This window comes from Schistocerca gregaria, chromosome 3 (assembly GCF_023897955.1).
Source record: "Schistocerca gregaria isolate iqSchGreg1 chromosome 3, iqSchGreg1.2, whole genome shotgun sequence".
In the NCBI taxonomy this organism is placed as follows: domain Eukaryota; kingdom Metazoa; phylum Arthropoda; class Insecta; order Orthoptera; family Acrididae; genus Schistocerca; species Schistocerca gregaria.
In genome coordinates this window covers 643,877,225-643,896,609 of record NC_064922.1, presented here as the reverse complement: position 1 = coordinate 643,896,609, position 19,385 = coordinate 643,877,225, and the positions used below count along the sequence as shown (strand labels likewise).

The 19,385-nt window shown below is 41.5% G+C and overlaps 1 protein-coding gene across 1 annotated transcript in view; it reads left to right on the top strand.

Moving 5' to 3' along the window:
* The first annotated feature begins 12,375 nt into the window (after positions 1 to 12,375).
* The window catches only part of LOC126354348 (neuropeptide F receptor-like), a 238,848-nt gene continuing 231,838 nt past the window's right edge, over positions 12,376 to 19,385 (top strand). The window contains exon 1 of the mRNA XM_050003923.1: positions 12,376 to 13,619. The gene's annotated coding sequence lies outside the window, so the exon portion shown is untranslated. The remainder of the gene's footprint in view (positions 13,620 to 19,385) is intronic.

The following is a 19,385-nucleotide window of genomic DNA, read 5'->3' as shown; positions in this document are numbered from 1 at the left end:
AAATCAACCTATTTTCAGGAAAATAACGTGTTACATTACTTATTTAAAGGCTCTCGTACGTATTAGTTTTTGATGTACTGATGATTTGTGACCAGTTGGTATCATATTTTGTTTGTTGCTTCTATTAATATCTTAACGGCGTCACTGTGGTGAAAGCTTTTATACTGAGCTACGGAAGTAACTGTTTCGCAACTTCAGCAGCTAAACCTGAAAATGGACGTTACGCCAGACGTACGGTCGATCATAGCACGCGGCCTTGACTGTGAAACTTTTGGCCTCACGAGAGCCTTCAGCAAACATAAAGGCCCTAATCATCTTGTGGTGTTGCAGTTCTTCTTGTTATGTCCGTGCTTGCTACGAAAATAGGACGAGAAATTCCGCCTTGTGCAAGACGCCTTTTTTATGTTTAGTTTCACCCAGACATGTTTCAGCACTTTTTGTGCTATCATCAGTGGGTTCTTTTTCATTTTCTAACTTACATGATGCTATTGGACATTTATTTTGGCAGCTGCTCTGCTACACAGTCTATATATTCTCATGGCTCTGATATTGTGGTGCTTTTTTATATGTTGTTGGCGAAGTGAATAGGCTGATTTCGTGACCTGTGGTCGCTTGACTCTACACTTTGTCCGATTTGCACAACAACACACAGTATTTGGAAAAGTCGGAGAATGTTCAGTATCAAACGCCCATACGTCACGAAATCAGCCTATTCACTTCGCCAGCAGCATATGAGAAAGCGGCACAATATCAAAACCATGAAAAGTTGTAGATTGTGTAGCAGAACAGCTACCAAAATAAATGTCCAATAGCATCATGTAGGATAGAAAATAAAAAATAACCCATTGAAGGTACTGCAAAAAGTCCTGATACGTATGTTAGTGAAACAAAACAAACAAAGGCGGAATTATTCGTGGCACAAAAGCCTTATCGTATCACTATGTGGAGTATTTGCACTTGTATTACTTTGATAAATAATTACTAACTACATTGTTTGTCTAATTTGAACTGCATTTACTCCAAGTTGATTCTTATCGGAAGAAAGGCTGTCGGCTACTGATTCCAAAACAGCTGGTGGACATGGGGGCCCTATATTTTAACGACTATCTTAAACGCACTGAATTAATTTAATACTGCTTCACTTCGATGTTGTTTTGACATCGTGATTATATTCGCCATTCCAACAGTCTTTCTTTGCAGAATCACGAAAAGAGACGTTTGTGTCTCACTTCATTTAACCCTCGGAAATAAGTGTTATAACTATATTTTACCATTGCCAAGTCCTCAGGGAGCTAATCTACTTAAATGATTTTGAAATTTACTCTTAATTAATAGTCAGTTGAATTAATGTACTTTGTTCTTAAAATTCAAGATGCCACACTTAGATAACCTTTTCTGAAGGTTTCACTTTCAACATTACTGAAATTTATTTATTTTTTATTAACTTTGATTCAACAAAATCTACGCCAGAAAATGAAAAAGACATAGTTAAACAATGCACATACTTTACATTCCGTTCTGTTTAAATTAACAGTAAATGAACTTCATCAAACTTTGAATCTTCAAAGTTTCAGATTATGCATATAAGATTTTTCACATAATTTTAACACAAATTATTATTACAATTTCCGTCACAGGATTTAAGGCTGTGACTTCTTTTACATCCCAAATGAAACTCTAGTGACATTGAGTAGCATATGCAAACAACTGTATTAGAAGTTTAACAGTTCCGCTGTTATGACTCTGTCTCCGTTGCAGTTTCAAGTCTGTCAGATAATATAAAAGTCGTAGTTGTATCGTCGAAAAGAAGGTGACAACGTCTCTAGAAAACATACAAACGCCGACCAACATGATGCTTTCCAGGCTATGTTCCAACGGCAGACAGGCTCACAAAACTACGCTGCTTCATAAGTGGTGGAAGTCTTGCATCCTCAATTTCAGAATTGCACAGACGACTTAATATCATGCTTATAAACGCTACGGCACTTTAGAAATGTTTCAATGAACACTTTACTAAAATACCAGATTCACATCTGCGGCCATTAACTCTCTTGTCAAAATTTTTCATTTTGGATTACTCATTACCCAATCCTTCAAACACTGCAGTCATCTGCAATTATAAAAAACATCTTACGTGTCTTACTTTCTTTTCAAAATATTGCATATATAGAATCACTCATCACATAAATTATAAATACACGTTCTACATCATTACGAAATGTCGTATTCATGATCTATGGAACAAGGATTAATGTATGTATGTATGTATGTAACACAAACGTGTCAAAGAAAAGCATATCGATATTAATCAAAATGGCTCTAAGCACTATGGGACTTAACATCTGAGGTCATCAGTTCCCTAAACAAGATTCGAACCTGCGACCGTAATGGTCGCGTGGTTCCAGAATGTAGCGCCTAAAACCGCCGGCCGGCCGGCCGATATTAATCGATTTACAGTTTCATCAAGAAATGTTTTCAAAAACTTTATAATTACAATGTGTTCCGTTATAAACACCACACATTAGCACCTGCATATAGGAACATTCATCGACAACGAGCACAATGCCGACCTATGAAACACTGGCAAGCGATGCTTCATCCGTAACCTGCAACTAACTAGACAAGCGCTTCTCAACTTCTTTTTTTCTTTGGCGCTCACCCAAGTACGTTTCAGGCTTTCGTTACGCGCCTAGGTTTGATTTTTCTCCTATGTGCGAGAAACTAAACACATAAAGTACATGTACCTTTTTTATTGTAGAAATACTGTGAAACACAAATTTTACAAATTTATGTAAGACAAGTCACGCAAAACTAGAAAATTACTCTTAATCAAGAACAAGGAAAGTCTCGCGACACTCCTCACAAGTATTCGCGACGCTCTGGTGTCGCTACGCAGTGGTTGAGAAGTGGTGAACTACACACTCCAGAGCACGGGATTCTGTGTTGAGTGGTCACTGCCGTCTGGCAAACCGTTAAACAAATCTCACTTCCTGAATGTAAGAGTCCAGCCACAACGTGGATAGTCACCCTCACAGCGAACTCCATTTTCTACCTGCGACACAGAGAGAAATTAACGTTTTAAGTTAAATATGGGACGAAGATAAAAATTCAAGGAATACACAAAAATATTAAGAAATCTTTTTCATGTTCCTAACATAAGACAGGCTAACATTAGACACAGCCTCACAAAATATCACGAATGTTAGCAACGATACCGGCAAACAAACTTTTCAACAACAACAACAGTAATAAACGTACGTCCTCCTATCAACGTCAAGACGCAGTAACAACTGACTGTCAGGATCTGGGAAGAAAGGTGCAGCGGCCAGACGATTGAGGCGTCCCACTAAATGGCGTCTGCTTCCCGGGAACACCAAGACACAACGATCTTATAGATGAAAATATGACCAATGCACAACTATCACGTATATGGAAACTGAAGGACTTCTGTTGAGTTAAACCGATTACTAATTACTAAATTCTATGTTTTCTCTTGTTTCTATTTCATTATTGACTTCATGCCATTACTGCTTCACGTGAGATAAATATCACGGCATCAATTTAAAATGTGAATTGGGTATTAAAAGTTCATAAGACATAATAAAAATTATTTTAAAAAATGATCGCATTATACCATTCTCCTCCAAGATCTCACGGTATCTCAACCTTATTTTTTTTAGGTTTTCGAAAGCATCCGTTTGTACATGTCCAGTCACGTTAATGTGACCAGCTGTTATTGGCCGGAATAACCACCGTTTGCAACATGGGCTGCAGCGAGACATGCATGAAGACTCAATGAGGTTTTGGAAGTTACCGACTGGTATACGGCGTCACGCTGATTCCAGTGGAGTGGCCAGCTCCACTAGGTTTCCAGCTTAGGGTTCCATAGCACGAACAGCCCAATCGAGGTGGTACCATGGATTATCGACTTTGTTTAAATCCGGAGAATTTGTAGGCGATGGAAGCAAGGTAAACTCATCCTGGAGCCCTTCGAACAACCCATAAGCTGTGAATCACGTTCCACTGTCCTGTTGGCAGATGCCATCGTGCCGAGGAAAGACAAACCGCATGTAGGGGTGGACATGGTCCTTAAGGATCCATAGTTGTGTTGATCCATTGCGCCTTACTCAATCATGAGATCACTTGGGGAATGCCAAGAAAACATTTCCTAGGCCATAACGCTCCCCCATCCAGCCTCAACCCTTCTGACGGTCCAACAGCTATCGGTCGGACAGCATAAAATTGAGATTCACCCGAAAATGCCACCTGTCGCAACTCAGTAGACGTCCTGTTTTAGTATTATCGTACAAATTCCAGTCTTCGTAGCCGAAGAGCAGGCGTCATCACCGGTGCATGAACCAGGCAACAGCTGGAGTCCCACATGCAACAAATTTAGCTGAACGGTCATTGAAAGGGCTCTGTCCGATTCCAAAAGCTGTGGGTGAACTAAGCGCAACACAGTAAAAGCTGTGAATTCACTAAATCCGGATATACAAAAATATTTTACGAGTTTAGCTATCGTCTAGATGTTCTTCGTACTTCATATGGGAAGCACATTTGTGAAAAGCAAATGAAAACCTTAATGCTAAATGCAATTGTAAATGGAAGCGAAGGTTGTATGTGCATGCCTGTAAGGCATAAGATACTTGTTATGTGGGATTATTGTTTTGAAAATTGGAAGCGTTGCCCAATGCGTACATGAAAACCACTGGAACTTTCTATTTTGCATTAAGAATCAGACAGAGCCTAGTGAAATCAGCTAATCAGACATAACCTAGTGACATGAGCTGGTAATTTGGAGAGAAGGTGTGTTTTGTCTCCTCCTTTCATGCTTGCTTGTTTGCGGCAGAAAAACACCAAACTGACATGTAATAAGTGAGATGCTTGGATACGCATGTGTTTCTTTTCAACATCACAGACTAGGCAGTAGTAAGGCCGTAGGAAACCTGTACATACGAAAAGATTACGTATGCTCTTCATTCAAGAATCGCATTTGAAATTTTTTTGTACACTTGGTGAAAACGAGCAGCCTCAAGACCGTGACCAACCGAGATTACGGTTTATCGTCCCGCGATATTGATGCTCTTGTTGGCCGGAAACCAATAACCGTCACGCCGCTATGAACTCTGTTGGTTCAAGAGTGCCATACTCAACACCTTTCTGGGTCCTGAAGACATCACGTGACATGTGCAGGATTGTATAGACACGTGCGTACACTGAGTCAGAAAATGAGCTTGTTTTTGCAGCAAGGCAAGTGTGCACATGAGCAGTTCGAAGCCTGCACCACCAACGACTGTCAGTGCGGTGACCACTGTTAAGGCTCCCCATGGCATGGCAGTATGGACAGGTGGGGCATCAGTGAGTTTTCACCGAGAATGTGTGGCAGGAGTACTATCGGTCCCGATTCTCTGTACCGGATTGCGGTGAACTTATCAGTTTATGGAGCCCGAGGAGAACGAAAGTTGCCAAATTGCATTCGCCATCGTCAAACGAACGCAGCCACCGAGCGTAGTGGTGAGGGATGACAATGAGTACACTAAAGAATCATCTGAGCTTCATACAGCCAATAATTTGCAAAAAAGAGTTATCTCTGACAGTACACGACTTGTTTCTGTGCTCAATCTTCTCACGATCCGTGACGTTATGCTCTATCTAGGTACAGAGAGACACAGAGAGATTTCGACTGTTGCCCACGCCAGCACTTTCACCAGGTCCCTCAAACTCGAAATCAGCATGGGTTGCCGAGAAGTGGCACGCCACTGTTCGCGAACCACATCTTCTTTTTTTTTCCTTTCTATTTTGAGTCATCGATCTTCTAACCGATTCGATACTACCCACCACTACTGCACCAACCTTTTTATCTAGAGTAACAATTATAGCCTACAGCCTCATTTACGTGCTCTCTGTCTTTCTTTGCAGTTTTACCCTCTATAGCTCCGTGATGTCTTAACAGATGTCCTATCATGCTGCCCCTCCTTATTGTTTCCCATATATCCCTTTCGTCACTGATTCTAAGGACAATCACCTTATTCCTTATACCCTAGTCTCATACTTTATGGTTTTCCCCTGTACATGAAGCACTGCAATACGAGCTGTGCACCTAGTGTACATTCTCAGAAATTTCTACCTCCGTTTGCGATGTTTCACACCAGCAGGTTTCTCTTGGCCAGGAAGGACCTCTCCTCCAGTGCTAGTCTGCTTTTTAGGTCCCCGTACCTTCTTCCATCATGGGTTGTTTTGCCTTCAATGTAGAAGAATTCCTTTACTTCATCTACTTCATGATCCATAGTTCTTAACGTTCTTGCTGTTCTGAGTTCTGCTACTTCTCATTACTTTTGTCTTTCTTCAGTTTACTCCCAATCCATATTCTACGCTCATTAGACTGTTCATTCCTTTCAACAGACCTTGCACCTTTCTTTACTTTCACTGAGGACAGCAACTTCACAAGCGAATCTTATCATCCTTTCACCCTGAATTTAAATCCTGCTCTTGAAACGTTCTTTTATTTCCGGCCCTGCTTCTCCGAAGTACAGAATGAGCAGTAAGTGTGAAAGACTGCACCCCTGTCCTTTTTTTTCAGTCATATTCTGACTGGTTTGATGCGGCCTGCCACGAATTCCTCTCCTGTGCTACCCTCTTCATCTCAGAGTAGCACTTATAGCCTATGTCGTCAATTGTTTACGCGATGTATTCCAGTTTCTGTCTACCTCTACAGTTTTTGCCCTCTAAAGCTCTGTCTAGAACCATGATGTCTTAATGGATGTTCTATTATCTTCTCCCTTCTTCTTGTCAATGTTTCCCACATATTCATTTCCTCGCCGATTCTTCATAGAATCTCCTCATTCCTTACCTTATCGCTCCACCCAATTTCCAACATTCTTCTGTAGCACAACATGCCATATGCTTCCATTCTCTTCTGTTCCGGATTTCTCACAGTTCATGATTCAGTACCACACAATGGTGCGCTCCAAACGTACATTCTCAGAAATATCTTCCTCAAATTAAGAACTATGTCTGATACTAGTATACTACTATTTGCCAGGAATGGCCATTTGCCACTGATAATTTGCTTTTGATGTCCTCCTTGCTCTGTCCATCATTGGTTATTTCGCTACGTAAGTATGAGAATTGCTTAACTTGTTCTACTTCGTGACAGTCAAAGCTGATATTAAGTTTCCGGCTGTTCTCATTTCTGCTGCTTCTCATTACTTTCGACCTTCTTTGATTCACTCTGAATCCGTATCCTGTACTCATCAGACTGCTGATTCCATTCAGATCAAGTAATTCTTCTTCATTTTCACTCAGGATAGCAATGTCATCAGCAGATTACTTCACAGATATCCTTTCATCTTGAATTTTAATTCCACGCCTGAAACTTCCTTTTATATCCATCATTGTTCCTTCAAAGCGCATATTGAACAGCAGGGGCAAATGGCTAGACCTCTGTGTTGCACATTTGTTAATCTGAGCACATCGTTCTTGGTCGTCCATTCTTATTATTGCCTCTTCTCTGTTGTACATATTGTATGTTACCCGCCTCATCCTAAGCCTTACCTTTATTTTTTTTCAGAACTTCGTCCGTCTTTCACCATTTTACATTGTCGAATGTTTTTTCTAGGTCGATAGATCATATGAACATGTCTTGATTTTTATTTAGTCTTGTTTCCATTATCAATGTTTTTTCTAGGTCGATAGATCATATGAACAAGTCTTGATTTTTATTTAGTCTTGTTTCCATTATCAACCGCAATGTCAGAAATGCCTCTCTGGGGCCTTTACGGTTCCTAAAGCCAAGCAGACCGTCATCTAACACATCCTCAGTTTTATTTTACATTCTTCTGTCAGCTGCTTGGATGCATGTGTTGAGTTAATTGTGCAACTGTCGCACTTATCAGCTCTAGCAGTCTTCGGAATTGTGTGGATGATATTTTTCCGAGAGTCAGATGGTATGTCGCCAGGCTCATATATTCTACACAGCAACGTGTATAGTCGTTTTGTTGCCACTTGCCCCAATCGTCTGAGAAATTCTGACGGAATATTACCCATCCCTTCTGCCTTATTCGACCTTACGTAGTCCAAAGTTTTCTAAAATTCTGATTCTATTACCGGATCTCCCATCTCTTCTAAATCTACTCCTGTTTCTTCTTCTATCACATCAGACAAACCTTCCCCCTCATAGAAACCTTCGATGTAGTCTTTCCACCTATCCGCTCTCTCCTCTGCTTTTAACAGTGGAATGCCCGTTGCCCTCTCAATATCACTACCCTTGCCTTTCATTTCACCGAAGGTTATTTTGAATTTCCTGTATGCTGAGTCTGTCCTTCCAAGAATCATTTCATTTTCGATTTCCTCACGTTTATCATGCCCCTATTGCTGTATCTAGAGCCTTAGAGAACTTCCCGCGTATCTCGTCAATCCTTAGTACTTTCGCATCCCACTTCTTTGCGTATTGATTTTTCTTGACTAATTACTTATACTGCAGCCTAATCTTCGTCCTACTACATTGTAATCTGTGTCTATATCCGTTTCTGGGTACGCCTTACAGGTACCTGCTTTCGAGATCTGTGTCTGACCATGACGTAATCTAACTGGAAGATTCCTGTATCAACCCGCCTTTTCCAAGTATACCATATCCTCTTGTGATTCTTGAACAGAGTATTAGCTATTACTAACTGAAATTTATTACGGAGCTCAATTGGTCTTTCTTCTCTTTCATTCCTTGTCCCAAGCCCATATTCTACTACAAACTTTTCTTCTGCTTCTTTCCCTACAAGTGCATTCCAGTCGCACATGACTATTACTTTTTCATCTCCATTTACGTACTGTATTACCGTTTCAATATCCACATCTACTTCCTCTGTCTTCTCAGCTTCAGGTTGCGACCTCAGCATGTACACCTGAGCTATCGTTGTCCGTGTTGCTTTGCTGTCGGTTGCGATGAGAACAGCCCTCTCTGTCCTACCTTCCTATTCATAAGGAATTTTAATCCCCTTATTCTATTTTCTACTGCTCATATGACCAGATAGTCTCGTCTTCAATGTCACTTATTGTATCTAGATTCAGCCTCTGCATTTACTTTTTCAGATATCATTACTTCCCTGTCACGCCCCGACTCGTAGAACGTTATCTTTTCGTTGGTTATTCAATCTTTTTCTCATGGTAACCTCCGCTTCGGCAGCGCCTCCCGGAAATCCGAGTGGAGGACTATTCTGGAATCTTTTACCAATGGAGAGACCATCTGACACTTCTTCAATTACAGGCCATATGTCCTGTGGATACACGTTATGTATCTTTAATGGAGTGGTTTTTCACTGGCTTCTGCAATCTCTTGCCGTTAATCATTGCTGATTCTTCCGGCTTTAAAGGCAGTTTCCCACCCGAAGGGCAAGTCACCCCTCTCCGCTCCTACGCCCTCTTTGACGAGGCCGTTGACAGAATGAGGGTGACTTCTTACGCCGAAAGTCTTGACCGCCAGTGCTGATAGTCATAAATTAAGCTGTAACGGGTTTCGAACTCGAGAGCGATGACGTTTTGATTACTAATCAAAGACGCTACCCCAAAAATCACGGGTGCACCCCTATCCCTGTCCTAGATTCTTCATTGTATAATAAGGGTGGCAGACACAGAACGATGTCTTCAGATTAAGTAGGATCCCTGTCCTACATCCTTTTTACTCTGAGCACATTGTTCTTTGTATTGCAGTCTTATTATACAGTGAAAGCGCCCATGGCCGGATGTCATAGTTGCTGATGAGTCTTCCGGGCTGTATGGCCATGGTCGAAGAAACTTTTCGGTTCCTGATGTTTCGTTCAGAGCGGCGCTGGACGTATTCGGAGCTGCTCATGGCGACGCTGAATCTGAGTCGTTAACACTCAGCTTCACCAGGAACACCTCTACAAATGTCCAGCGCCACTGTGTACGAAACGTCAGGAACCGAAAGGTTTGTTCGGCCACTGCCAACAGGCCAAAAGACAGATCATCAACTATTAAAGTCTTATTGTTCTCTCTTAGTTATTGTACATTTTGTTTATTGTCCGTCTTTGTCTACCTTACTCCTATTAGTTTCATAATTTCGAACATCTTGCACCATTTTACACTGTCGAGCACTTTTTCTAGATCAACTAATGAAATGACCTAGCCCTGATATTTCTTAAACCTCCCGTTTTCTTTTTAATTCCTCTGTATATTATTCTTATCGGCGGTTTAAAAGCATGAGCTATTAGGCTCAGCGTGCGATAGCTTCCACAATCATGTGGCTTTGCTATTTTCCGAAAGCCTGATGGTACGTCGCCGTCTCATGGGTTCTGCACAACAGCTTGGATAGTCATTTGGTTGCCAGTTCCCCCAATGATTGTATACATTCCGATGGAATTTTGTCTATGCCTTAGGCTTTACTTGATCTCAAATCTTCCAGAGATCTCTTAAATTCGAACTCTAATTTTGTATCCCCTATGTCATCCCTATCTACTATGGTGTTTTCTTCCAACATGCCTTCAAACAAGCCCCCCCTTCCCCCTCACAGAGGCCCACCAATTTACTCTTTACACCTATCTGCGCTCTATTCTACGAAGGGCATTAAGTTGAAGAGCTGAAGCAGCACGAGATGACGTACACAGATCTGTCATCGAAGGCTCAGTTCAACTCGATGACCAGCCGGGTTAGGGCCGTCAGTGCTGCCGTATGTGGCAGCTCTGTGTACTAAATTTCACACGCTTTATATCCATCAAATGCTCTGCAATCAGGTATTCTTCCTGCTGTATTGAACAAGCATAATAAATAATTTGCTGTTCCGTTCCAGGCGTCAGACTTCGTTCCTTACAGCAGATAAGGAACAGATTTACAAAAGGGTTCAAAATGGTTCAAAATGGCTCTGAGCACTATGAGACTTAACTTCTGTTGTCATCAGTTTCCTAGAACTTAGAACTACTTAAAGCTAACTAACGTAAGGACATCACACACATCCATGCCCGAGGCAAGATTCCAACCTGCGACCGTAGTGGTCGCGCAGTTCCAGACTGTAGCACCTATAACCGCTCGGCCACTCCGGCCGGCTACAAAAGGGGCAATGGGGAAGCTCAAGACAATGAAAGTCAGCATAATCTGGAGAAACATATAATCCAAATTATCACATAAATGAGAGGCAGTCCTATACAAGTTTCCATAATTCATCACGCACAGAATGTAGGTGGTGGCGAGCAACAGACTTGCTGTAGGATAAGTTGACAGTGCGCTAGTTCCCTAAAACAAAACTATCTTCAGAATAAAGACCAGTCACCAGAGAGAGCACAGAAATGAAACAACGGGTATCACTATAACAGAAGAAGCTAAGCATGAATCGCGCTAGCTGTAATAGGGGTCGTCCAAAACAGGTTACCACGATTCTGGTCGATCTGCAGGGCCAGTGTCTTGAGGCGCAGACGTAGCGGTAGTAGTGTCGTAGCCGCTGCAATTGTTGCTTGATAAGTAACTCTAAACGTCGCGAGTGGCTCATGGATGACTACCCACGGCTGTTCCCAACGTAACGATAATCACTAGCCACTAAATGGCGGTAACTGCCGTACAATGAACCTCGCAATGCTGACAGCTGTAGGAACTGCAACGGAATGGGCTGGAGAGCTGCTCCCCGGTTATTTAAAGACTCGGTCAGTGAGGTTCTTTGCACCTCCGCGGTGCACGAAAAGGTCCTTCTAGTCGTCCTATCAGCAGTGGGAGGTGGAACGATTCCTGTTGTCCAGGCCGCCTGGAGGGAGCTGAACTGGCACGAATTCTCAGATCGCGTGGCTTCGACAATGACTCGAAATAACAGCCAGAAAACGAAGTTATGTTCTGCCATCTGAGGCGCTTTGTACATCACTTGAAAAGTGAATGTTAAATTTTTCCTGGCCATGCGAATTCATATGTATCCAATACCTCGATCGTGTCTATGGGCTTGGGAAAATTCAGTAATTATGTTTGAAGAGTTGTTAATTAATTAATCGACTTAGGTGAGTACGTATCAATTTACTCGGAATTTTATCTGGATTTCGAACCTGTGGTAAGAATTAAAGCAGTAATTTTATCACTCTCTTTTCCTTTGTGATGAGTACTGGACTGGATAGATGTTGTGGCCTTGTCATGTGCGTTTTATGCTTGACAAAGTCGCTGCGTTACAACTTGGCTATTGGTAATTCGACTTTGCTACTTCCTCTTACGGTATGACAATCTTGTTGAGCAAGAGCGTGAAATTAAAGCGGTGCGCAGTGGCCTTCCGCTAGGCTGCGGTTCTGATTTTGGGCAGATTCACGACGAGGACAGGGCCGCCTGCGGTCGCGCGCACCCGCGGCGTAGCGCCACGCATGCGCAGTTGGTGCAGGCGTCTGGGCGGCCGGCGTCGGCACACGACGAGACGTCGTCCCGCCGGCGACACCGCACTGGCCCACCACAGCGCCGCCGCCGACGCGCCACGGGTCCAGCGCGCCAAGCCGGCAGCGCAGCACGACGGCCAGCAGTGACGGAGTGTGCGCGCCGCTTTCGACTCCGATTCGCCGATTGCTCTCCTAAACGTATTTTTCCTCTACTGAGAAGAAGACGTCTCTTGCCAGTAGGAGCACGCCACCCTCCCGGTGACGTCACCAAAGTACAGTACCGATTTGTTGTCACTTCACGTTAAGGACTGTAGTCTACACCCAATCACAGTGCGTCGAACAGTTCTAACGTGGAAGCTGGTAGGATATCCTGCAGTTGTGATTCCTGAAACAGAACTGTGCTCTCGATTAAAGACTGGGACTAGTGAAAGTAACGCGTACAAACTCGGCCGTGTGCTGCTCCAGCTGCAGAACACTGGAGCTTGCCACTGGCGAGGCCAACGCTGAATGCTATCCGCTGGGCGAGGCAAATGGCTGCTGATTCGATTAGCGCCAATGAAGGGCCTGCCTGAGGACCTTTTGTCCCGCTGATAGGTGGGGCGGCTCATTTGGATGCGTGCAGGCCGCCCCCTCTCCGAAGCGTTCCAGCGCCGTCCGCGTTGCTCAGCCCTGAAGGTCGCCCTACCCTCTTCGGCCGCTCTGACGTGTGGACAGTACGGCTTTCCGACAAGTTCGACGGAAGTTTAGTACCTACAGCACACACTCTGCTTAAGCGACGACAAACTTTCCTCTACTCTACGGTGCTCTGCTTGCTGTGGCTGACTTAAATTCGTAAAACAAATGAACTGTCAACGTAACGACTTAAAGTTAACTCGTTTATCGAAGGCAGTCTCCTTTTACTACATTTGCAGAAACATTACTATAATATTGCCACTTCTTTTCCGCCTCGTCATCGCTGTGACAATATAAGCATCTACAGTGATTCGCAGTCAGTATTCCAATAAAACTGATGTCTTAAAAGCTTCAGTGGTTTAGCTTTCAACGCGATATATGTGGCCCAGAAATGAAATAATTTCAAAATTTTGATGCTGAGACAATATTGCCGCAGAGGAAGAAACAGATAAAGATCGCCGATCAAGTGTAACTGACAGTGTTCCGGCAGATATATTTTGAAAGCAGCGTTGATTGAAATCGATCTTCCTTGTTTTTCAGTACCATCGCCAGGACTCGAAATGTATTAATGTGTCAAGAAATGTACGATGCAATTCTCGGAAGGTAAGCACCTCAACACCTTTCTTCAGTAGCTTAAGATGTATAATAATGTAAGTTCAGTGTACGAAGTCATTAGTTATATTTTTATTTATTTTATCTATTTAGTGTTCATGATAAAAATTAAAAACACTGTATTGCCTAAAATGCTGGGAAATTGTTTAGAATTCGGGTTTTCAAAACTATCAGTAGTGTTTATTTGATGTTACTGTTCCATTTGAGTTGAGACGCATTTCCCAACGTAGTATTGTCTTTGAAATACAATCTTTGACTGTAGACAAGACGCGAAGACTAGTTTTGTGGGAAAGCATTCGATGAAATAAACTTGCGCCATTCTTGTACAATATACACTTTTTCTTGGTTTTTGTCATAGCTGTATTTGATGGAACTTTAAACATTAATAATGCCAGTGCCATATCCTATTTGAATCAGTCGATAAACAAAACCTCTGAAGAACCTTTTTTTTTATTTCAGTTCTTAATTCGTTCACGCACGTCTTTGACACCCATTTTTGTCTTTCTCAAGCGTCAGCGTCTCCTGTTTGGCGAAAATCGCCAAGTAGCATTTTCGTTCGTATTCCCAATCAAACGGTGTGTCCTCCAATAAAAGCTTTGGTTTCTGGAATGTACATAGCCATACATCTTCCACTATGATCAGGGGAAGTAAAGCTGTGTGCTTTCAAATAAACTTTTCTCTTTCCACAGCTTTCATTCTTAGATTGTATTTAAATGTAACTGCTGAAAAGGCGAAGGAACTGCATTAACAATACTAATTGGATGCTCCCTACAAAAACAAACCATTGTTATAATACGTATTATTCTCACCACTAAGGAAATACTTCTGGAAACTATACCACGCTTGCTTCTTTCTCATACAAACACGAAATTCATGTGCAGTTTCTGAAAACGCCGTACTCTCTGTCGAAAGCAAAAAGACAAAAATTAGCCGTAGCTCCATTATCTTTGTCTAAACACATGAAAAAAAACAACAAATAATCCTAAATTGACTCGCAGAAAAGTATGCGAAAAGATTCGTTACTATTATTTTCCTAGTGATCTGTGATTGCTCATTAAATCTAAATATTCTGACTATAAATTACAAACGTTTGTTTCTAACTGTACACAATGTTTGTATTTATGTTCAATAGCAAAGCCATTTCTTTCTTTACCTGTTGGTTGAATAGCAAGAAAGTAATAATCAGACCCCTTTATTCTCCTTGTAACAACAGTACTTCTACCACTAAACACTGACAAATCCTTGGACGTTAATTTCATCTTCACTGACGAATGCATACAACCATTTTGATAGCAAGACGCTACTGGTAAGACGAAATTATCTATTATGTTTCGATCTCCGCTTATTTTAAGTTTCTTGAAACGTTACTGCTTATTAAAAAAAATGGTTCAAATAGCTCTGAACACTATGGGAATTAACATCTATGGTCATCAGTCCCCTAGAACTTAGAACTACTTAAACCTATCTAACCTAAGGACATCACACAACACCCAGTCATCACGAGGCAGAGAAAATCCCTAACCCCGCCGGGAATCGAACCCGGGAACCCGGGCGTGGGAAGCGAGAACGCTACCGCACGTCCACGAGCTGAGGACTACTGCTTATAAAACCGGTATCCAAAACAATTATTATTTCGTGCATTACTCGCGTGAAAATAAGTTTGACAACAAGTAAATAAGAGGCTGCTTTACAAGTTCTGTCCGTAGCTCCCCAAACTGAAGAGAGAACGAAGCATTATGATTGCTGATTGTTACTTCTTATTACTGCCAAAAGCCCCTAAAATGATATCTGAAACTATCTAGAAAGAGTATTGCCTTTTTCATTACTAGAAATTCACAAAATCAGACGTCAGTCATTTCACCATAAAATATTCAGATATACTGATGACTCCCATTATGTTGCTGTCAAAGAGTAGTATCGATTAATTAGTTATCGGACCATCTTAAGACTTCTGTTTATAAGCCAACGACAAAGGAATAAATGTACATGAATTAATTAGAAATTCAAAGCGATAGCAACGCTATGCTCCTATAAAACATTTACATCTCAAAATAAAACACATACCCTTAAGTGGTCTCGTAATCATACTTGTTCTCATAATTTAATTAATACCGGAGTTACCACGACGGATGACAGCTCCCACGGAGTCCGTGTCTGTAGACAATAGCGGTATTGCAGTCCACATGTTACGTGGCAGTGTTTCAACTGCAGGAAACCCGTTTAGATTTGACATGGCATGAGGAAATTGAATTGTCTGGAATTCAATTTAAAGTTACAAATGAAATCTGTGAGCAAAAATCTTATAATGGCTCCAGGATTGATCGTCCGATCGATGGCGAAGCCGTCTGCACTGGAGCGTTAGCTCCTGTACACCCCACCCAGTAGCAGAAGTACCAGAAGTCGCATGAGCAAGAAAGCGACTGTGTGCGATCCTCAGCTCTCAGTAAACAAAAACTTCATTCAGTGTCCACACAGTCATAAACAGTCACGCCACAGTAGTAACAAATGGATTTATACACACAGTGGAGAAAATTGGAATATGGTTAGAAAAACACAGAATTAATCATTTTTTCAATTGAATATCTGGTTTACATCCATTAATTAGTGAAAAGGAAAGAGGTATCACAATTATAGGAGTAAAGTGACAAAATACAATACAGTGGCAGAATGCAAAATAAAATAAAACAACATGAAGCAATTTCTACAAAATTACTCCGACGTGCAGGTAGTCAATTGGAAAAGATTCAGTTAAGACCACTGATGTTGTGGAAACTGAACTAGAAAGAAAGTTATGCATATATTATTACGTGGCCCACAACACACTATCGAGCTCTTATATACTAAAAATCATCTTCATGATAAGTTAACATTTTAAAGCATATTCTTCAGCAAAATAAAGAGTAAAATTACATATACTTAAAATTCTGAACTTAATACATAATAGTTACTGCATAAAAAGTTTTAAAATTTTAAGCAGTACAAGGTTTCAGAAGACCAAGTGAAGCAGTCCCCAGAGGATACCACGTGCAGCACGTATTACGTCCCTCTACTGTAATTTATTGTTTGATATATTGATTTATTAGTATTGACTGTAACGTAAAAAGCAATAGAGTTCGTAAATAAGAAAACTGATTCGTAGGTGGCCAAAATAAATGTTAAGCTATGATTTACTTGAGCGCCAGGCTCCCTACAAATTATTTCAAATGCTCTTAGCGTAATGGAATTCCGGCCAAGTCCTCTGACCTAGAAATAATTGCATCTCTGAAAATATTTAGTTTTTGCCAAAATAAAATTATTGAACTATTCCACTTTAAATAACTTAATGACTTGGAATGATTTTTGCTATGCTGGCTTTTGAAGTAATCTGCACAAAACAGCAATTTTAAATATGCCGCGTAATGGCGGCCAATTGTTACGAGTCAAAGATCACCGCTGCTCGCTTCGCAACAACTGGAAAATGCTAAATAACTTTTTGCAGTTGATACTTTATGAAGAGGTGTTTCTATGGGTTTTTAAATGACACAATGCACTCACTTTTATATATATATTTTTTCACCAAGCACAGGATACACTCTAATTAATCGCTAAGCAAGAGATCAAACAGAACAAATGCTATAGCTATACGTAATCTCTCCAATACAATAGCGATCGTAACTTACAGACAGCAGACTAACAGCAGAAGAAGAATTATCGTTGTCTTTTTTCAATTTATATACAAGAACAAAGAACATAATGATTGCGTCTGTACGTCATACACTACGATTTCATCCATTACATATAATGTCCTTTTTCTTACATTACGATCGATATAATATTTCCTTGAAATTAATTTTATAAATTTTCATAATAAATTTGACGTTCCTGTCCATTTAATACTATTCAGAGTCTCTTTTTTGATTCATTTCGTATGTATTGTCCTTAATATTTCAAAAGGGACACTACACACTTGCGGGCCGGAGTGGCCGTGCGGCTCTAGGTGCTACAGTCTGGAGCCGAAACACCGCTAGGGTCGCAGGTTCGAATCCTGCCTCGGCCATGGATGTGTGTGATGTCCTTAGGTTAGTTAGGTTTAATTCGTTCTAAGTTCTAGGCGACTGATGACCTCATCGCTTATACTAAAATAGACATTTCGAGGACACGAAATATTCCGTGATTCTTTGCTTTTCGAACAATATTCCCTTTAGCGCATCTGTATACGGCCTCACATCGGATTTTTGTTTTTTATTATTTCCATGCTTATGTCAATGCGAGTGATTATGTTGACATATGTGTGTCCATTGTCGTTCTATTTTTTGCATGAAAGTGTTTTTTAAAACGCGATTTACGGGTTCTAACGTGATGCACAATATATAGCTTTTGGCTGTCGCCACACGTTACTCTTACAGATACTTAAATGCATGCACCTATATTTCCGAGTGAAATACACTGTTCCCCTAAAATTAAAGAGGAAACTAACTTTCGCATGGCGTGTCACGGCCAAGTAATGACGCTCTATGAAACTTAGACCACACTTTGAAAGCACTGCAACAGTATAGAACAGAAGGCAACTCAAAGAATGGAGATGACACCTTTATTCAAACACAATAATTACACTGAAGTCATTGCGATTTATTATGATCCGCTGGACACTAAAACAAAGAAAGGTTATAGATTTTATCTGGGATGCGTGATCACCACGAACAGCAGTGCATACACTACAACGTTCTTCCTCCCTGGCCGTAGGGTTGGTAAGAATCTGTTCAGGTAGGGTGTTCCATTCCTCTACCAACGCGTTCGACAGCTTTTGGATGGTGTTCGTGCTTCTGGACGTGCTGCGATACGTCTTCCCAAGGCATTCCGCACCTCTTGGATGGAATTTGAGTCAGGGAAACGGGTAGGATGGTCCATTCATCAAATATCCTCTCCTTGCAAAAGGTAAACTATCTGTGCAGTTCTATGAGGTTGCGCACCATCATCCGTAAAAATGAAGTCAGGGCCAAATCCTCCTCTGAAATGACACACAAGCCAAAGAATTACAGCGTTACAACTTCGATTGGCGTGCGTATCCTGTTCAAAAATTTGGAGGTCAGCACGCCAACAAAACATTATGCCTACTCAAACCATGTGACTTGTACCACCAAAACGATCGTATTTGCAACATTTCCTGACGCATTAAATATTTTCATTCGGTGCGTGATACGAACACGGAAATCATCCCTTATCTTCTTCGTTTATGACCGTTTTCGTGCTCCAGGTGTTATGGTGTACGAATTCAAAGATGCATGGGCGTGCTAACCTCCAAATCACTGAACGTGGTACACTCTCCGGTCACAGTGGCACAGTGGCACTGTACTCCTTCCACCGGTGCCTCATTTCACTTAATTTTTATCGGTGACAGTATGTGACCACATCTAGCTGCGCAGGTTGAGCAGTTTTTGGAAAGAGAGTATATTCATCGAATGGACTGACTTACCTGTTCCATCGCATTAAAACCCATCGAGCATGTGTCAGATGTCTTGGGGAACCGTGTGGCACCACGACTATTTGCACCAACGTCCATCCAGTGATTATCATCCTTGCTGTTGGAGAGACGGAATGCCCTGCCGAAAGAACTGCCTACAGACATTTTAACCAGCTTGGTACCACGTTGCAGAGTATGCACTGTCATCCACTGTTATCACACATCCTACTGCGAACCACACCCCGTCTTTATTGATGTCTAGGGAACCATCATAAGCCTCGGTAACTTCAGTCTAATTATTGTCCTTGAATAAAAGT